Raw genomic sequence first — 6,000 nt, 5'->3', positions numbered from 1 at the left:
CCCAGTGTAGACTGTAAGTGAGAGGACAGGACCAGGTCATTGTCCTTCAGAGCCCAGGGTGATGATCCACATAGACAGACTTAACTTAGATAGCTGTGTGATTTAAAAATCAGCCTCTTGCTTCTCAGGGGTGAATATTGTGTGCAGGTTTGGTCACCATACATTAAAAAGGACATTGCTGCCTTGGAAAGGGTGCAACGGAGGGCTACGAGAATGATTCCTGGTCTTAGGGGAATGTCTTATAAGGAGAGGTTAGCTGAGCTGAATCTGTTTAGCCTCGAGCAAAGGAGACTAAGGAGGGACATGATCCAGGTATATAAGATTCTAACAGGTCTCGATGCTGTTCAGCCAAATGGCTACTTTAATATTAGTTTAAATACTAGAACTCGTGGCCATAGGTGGAAATTAGCAGGGGAACATTTTAAACTGAATTTGAGAAAACACTTCTTTACACAGCGTGTAGTCAGAGTATGGAATAGTCTTCCTGTTAGTGTAGTGGAAGCTAAAACCCTGGGTTCCTTTAAATCAGAGCTAGATAAGATTTTAACAACTCTGAGCTATTAGTTAAGTTCTCCCCAAACGAGCTTGATGGGCCGAATGGCCTCCTCTCATTTGTAAATTTCTTATGTTCTTTATATCCATGTCACACTTTTCCATGGTCACGTGATTTTCATATTGCTGACATCAACATGATAACTTTTATTCCCGAATACCTGCTGTATTGAAAATAAACAGACAATAAGAAACACGCTTCTGCCCAGGTAAGTTAGACAAAAAAAAAACAAACACCCCGAAGTAAAAGATTATAAATGAATTCAATTTATCAACTGAATAAACATATCGGAATATTCAGGTAAACAGAATGTGATGAATTGGCTAATCAATCAGCACTTTTACCACCAAGCAATAATGTAAACATACAGCAAATATGTTAACCTAAAAGGCACTGTAAATGGAAATGATCGCTCTCTGAGGTTGCTCATTTAGATGAATCTTGGTGCGCCAGCGTGTCACTGATCCCGTGCCCCGAGACATTGCGCAGAGGTGAGTTCTGTAACCGCAGTGATTTACACAGATTTTCCCAGCGGCTCTCGCCCTGCCAACTCGTACTAAAAAAAAAAAAAGGGTTAAAAGTGACGACAGGGATTGACTTAGATGAGGCGTCCTCTCCAAGCAACGGCGGCTTTGATCTCCAGTTCAGGGAGAGCCTAAGTATTGCCACACACGACTGGGAACAGAGGGCCCAGCATGAGGTGAGGCATCTTTGTGCCAGTGTGAAATGCAGTTAACAGCGCAGTGACAAAGCAGATGATTTGAGTCACTTCATTTTGCACCAGAAGATGCAACATTGCCTCCCTGCTGAGCTTTAAAAGCCTCCCGTTAGTGTCATGCCAATAAAGTGCCTTTAGTCACTGTTTAATGAAGCACCAGCAAAGTGCATTCAAGTGATTTTATTGCTGGGAGTCATATAGTTCCATGTCATGTATTAGTTAAATACAGGTTCTTTTATTAGCTCTGAGACACATGGTTGAACACAAAGCTGGACAATTTTAGGCGACAATGTGTGGCTCAGTGAGTTAGGATGCTGTGTCTATTAGTGGGAAGCAAAAGTAGAAAGTTCAGGTCCAGAAAGTATGAATCCAAACCAAGATTTTGATTCAACCAACCAGAATGGGACTCTTCATACGCAACTGGTTGGTTGAAACAAAATCTTGGTCTGGATTTGTAATTTTTGGACCGGAACTTTGCATCTCTATGGCATGTTGCTGGTTCAAATGCTGGCGGAGGGATTTCATCGGTCAGACCTGTATTATCAAATGTTGGACCATTCATAAACTCACTAAAGGACATTATTCTTAACTCATTAGTTGAACATTAACTATGAAAATAGCCAGCATATAACCTTCATTGCAAGTGTACTCCAGAATGTGTACTCCAGAGTGTGTACTCCAGAATGTATACTCCAGAGTGTGTACTCCAGAATGTGTACTCCAGAGTGTGTACTCCAGAATGTGTACTCCAGAGTGTGTACTCCAGAATATATACTCCAGAGTGTGTACTCCAGAATGTGTACTCCAGAGTGTGTACTCCAGAGTGTGTACTCCAGAATGTATACTCCAGAGTGTGTACTCCAGAGTGTATACTCCAGAATGTGTACTCCAGAATGTGTACTCCAGAGTGTGTACTCCAGAATGTATACTCCAGAGTGTGTACTCCAGAATGTGTACTCCAGAGTGTGTACTCCAGAATGTGTACTCCAGAGTGTGTACTCCAGAGTGTGTACTCCAGAGTGTGTACTCCAGAAGACTGCCAGTTCAACTTACGTCAAATTGCCCCCCCACATTTCAGATTTTAACCAAACCAGTCACAGTCGTTTGTTCTGTTGAAATTTGTATTTCTGTTGCTTTAGTTCCTGAGATATAAATGTTTGTTTACATGGTGACGTCCCCAATGTGAAATCGGTCCCCAAGTTGCATCCAGTTTGAATCAAACTGGTCTCAGGAGTTTGTGCTGCATTTGCACCGGTTTTTGTCCCATTGAAATCTTCGTATCTGTTGCTTTAGTTCCAGAGATATAAATGTTTGTTTACATGGAGACGTCACCTCTGTGGAGTTGGCCCCTCCATTTGCATAAATTATGAATGTTTTAAAAAGAAAATCACATATTTAGCAGAGGGAATCAAAAAAATGCAAGTGGCGAATATAAAAACATAAAACTTTTGGAACGAACATTTATTTTTAAACTGTATCTATCATATTTAAAATCATATTTAAACATAACTAGTCTTAAATCCACAGATGGGTTGCTGAAGAGAGTATTGTATGAGTATTATACTGTACATCCCAGCTGCCTAACCCAGTGCAGATGGGGAATGAAAGAAGCGTAATGAAATTACACTGCGCCAAAGAAAGAAGCGTAAATCTACCCAGAGAGACTGATGGTAACAGGTGGATTCTGAGACTTTCAGCATATTAGGCTGCATCAGTGAATAATGTATGCTATACGGTACTGTGCAAATGTCTTAGGCAGTAAGAGAAACTGGTATATAAATAATCTTCATATTGGTGTAAAACTATCTTATCTTATATTATCTTATCTTATCTTATCATTTTATCTTATCTTCTTATCTTATCATCTTATCTGATCTTAATACGCCCCTGGCTTTTTTGACTTCCCTGAGGAGAGGTTTGAGAACCAAAGTACAGATTTCAGTACAAGATTTCAGTAATTTTTTTTAGAGAACAGACAAAATTCACGTTTATTTTTTAATTGTGTTACTGTTAATTTGCATATGTTGCAATGTCACATTGCATTCTTTTTCCCTGAACAAATACACAGTAACTACTAAGATAAATAGCCTTAAACATATTATTTGACTGCCTTAGGCTTTTGAACAGTACTGCACCTGCATTTCAGGAAATCTCATCTATCGCCGTCTAACTTTGTCTTGACGAAGACACTAAACACAAAAAAAAATCCTTAAAAGATGTGATGCTGTAATTCACTACTTCAACGCTAATATGAATTGTAATAATAGCCGCTGTATGGCTCTTGGTGTGCTTGGGATAGGCTTCCGGTATGGAGCGAGTGTCTGCATGCTGTGAAAGTGTAGGGGAGAGAGGTGCGTAATTCTGATTGTTTTTTTTTTAAGACAATAACGAGCGCTGTTCCATTTTTATATCATGCCTCCAGCTCCATTCACTCTTCCACTTGTCTCTCCCACCCACTCGTGATGCTCCATTATTCTTCATTTCTCCCTACATTTATTCATTTTTATCCATCGCGTTACACATTACACCCATTCATATATTACAAGGTCCTTTGTATCAGCGTACGATCTTTTCAGTTTGGAAATGAGGGCATTTGAGGATTAAAGCGTAATATTACACTTGCGTGCAGCATCAAATTCTGGAATCTAATTCTGCACACAGGCCACCGGTGTCATTTTGAACTGTAACAAAGCATCAGATTCAGGCCGTCTGAAAGTCCCTGCCCTCATTGTCTTGCCACGTCCTGTCTTTTCTTGTCCCTTCTTTCTTGCCATCTCTTCACAGTCCCATTTTGTACTAACCTGTCATCCATCTCTTTCTGTAAAATGAATATTGCACGCCATGTTATATTATTAGTTTTGTTGTCATTTATTATTACGACAAAAAGAAACAAAAAAAATCCCCAAAATGGCTATCAAAGTATCTCTCTGTCTGTCAGCTCGACTGGTTTTCTAACTCACCCAGGCATATAAGCTCAAGGTTCTGGACACTGGAGGTTTCCTGCTCCAGAAAGTGAGATTACAGTGAATCTTGCTCAGTTACTATGGCAACTTCTTCTTCAAGGCTAACCTGCTCGGGGCCAGGCTTACTTGAAGTTAACTGGAGTTAAGTGTCAGAACACCGGCAGAGCCTGCGGTCACTAATAAGTTCTTGAATCTGCTGTGCCATTTACTAGAGGACATGGAAGTTTAAATTATTCACTGAGCTTTATGTTGGGAACAAGCATCAGGCCCCCGATTAGACATTCTGCCATTTCCTGATGACCATCTTCACAAACGTTATTACAACACAATTTATTTGAACAATTTTCTTCCGCCCCATATTTCAAATATTACTCATTGTGGATTCACTCTCAGTTAAATTCAAATTCTATGCATTGCCTATTGCCAGCAATGGAAACATTTTTGTATAATACGTGTTGAATATACTGGTAAAGCAATTGCATGCTGATCCATTCATAAAGTATACTTTCAGTTCATTACTGTGGTACTCGTTGGCCACAAGCCTGAGATTGTCATTAATGAAGAACTCCACAGAAGTGCAAGTTGGTTGGTATTAACCTTTAGCAATGAGCAATTTAAGGAAGAATAATTTTATAATTCAGCATTTCGTTATGTTTCTAGCTGCACGGATAGAACCCGTATCTTTATCAATGCCCCTTTGGTAAACGTGGGAGATTATGTAAACAGGAAATCCTTACACAGTATTAATGCACAAGTAATGACAGAATATTTTCATCCATGTTTCTTTTGCACCTTTGCTCGAGATGTTTCGTTAACACCTTCTGTCGCTTGGCTGGTTAGCGCTTGGTGCTAATAATGCCAAGGTCACGGGTTCTGTTCCTGTATGGGCCAGATGCTCCTTTCCTCCTGCTGACCTCAACCTACCAAAAGCTGCTAGTTGTCGTCCAATCCCACCTCCTGACCCTAACCATTTAGGAGGTAGCCCTACATTCCACATGTTCTCTGTTATAGGGGCCCGGCTTTCATCGGCATGAGGTAACTCCTGGTTCCATGGTGTAATGGTTAGCACTCTGGGCTCTGAATCCAGCGATCTGAGTTCAAATCTCAGTGGGACCTGTCTCAGGCTCACTTTTGAGCCCCAAGGCACACTCCTGCTTAAAAATGTTTCTTTTGCACTTTTGCTTGTGGTGTAGCTAACCCTTTCCAGCCCTTGGCCGGTTAGCTCAGCTGGTTAGAGCGTGGTGCTAATAACGCCAAGGTCATGGGTTCGATCCCCATACGGGCCATGCTATCTTTTTCTCCCGGTGACCTCGACCTATCAAAAACACCTAAATGTCTTCCATGGCCAACATCTGCCCTCTTCCATTTAGGAGGCAGTCCTACATTCCACATGCTATCTGTTGCACCTGTGTTAACCGGACTAATCCTCCTGACTCTCTTCTTTGGCCTTTCTCAGCTGCAGTGCAATTCCTTCACTTGATTTAATTAGCAAGCAGGACATTTGCCCTCGTAGTCTCACTTCATCCATCCAGCACACGTGCTGTTCTTCATTTCACAATATACTTTACCTTATGGCTCCATATTGTTATCCAGATAATACCACCGTTTGCTCTCGCCTGACTCCTTACACCAGCATTTCCAAACCAGTCCTCAGGGACCCAGAGCCAGTCCATGTTTTTGCTCCTTCCCAGTAGGACTAGAGCCAGGTTGAGGAACACTACCATGCAGGACTAGGCCCAAGAACCACACACATCCATGGGGTCTGG

At 41.3% G+C, this 6,000-nt stretch overlaps 2 non-coding genes across 2 annotated transcripts; both read left to right on the top strand.

The window, feature by feature from the left end:
* Positions 1–5,278: 5,278 nt before the first annotated feature.
* Positions 5,279–5,350, top strand: trnaq-uug (transfer RNA glutamine (anticodon UUG)). The gene has a single exon. It is a non-coding gene; the product is annotated as a tRNA-Gln (tRNA).
* Positions 5,351–5,446: 96 nt separating this feature from the next.
* Positions 5,447–5,520, top strand: trnai-aau (transfer RNA isoleucine (anticodon AAU)). Its single transcript has one exon. It is a non-coding gene; the product is annotated as a tRNA-Ile (tRNA).
* Positions 5,521–6,000: the final 480 nt, after the last annotated feature.

The sequence above is a fragment of the Paramormyrops kingsleyae genome, chromosome 25 (genome assembly GCF_048594095.1).
Source record: "Paramormyrops kingsleyae isolate MSU_618 chromosome 25, PKINGS_0.4, whole genome shotgun sequence".
NCBI lineage: Eukaryota > Metazoa > Chordata > Actinopteri > Osteoglossiformes > Mormyridae > Paramormyrops > Paramormyrops kingsleyae.
This window is presented reverse-complemented; position numbering and strand designations above follow the sequence as displayed.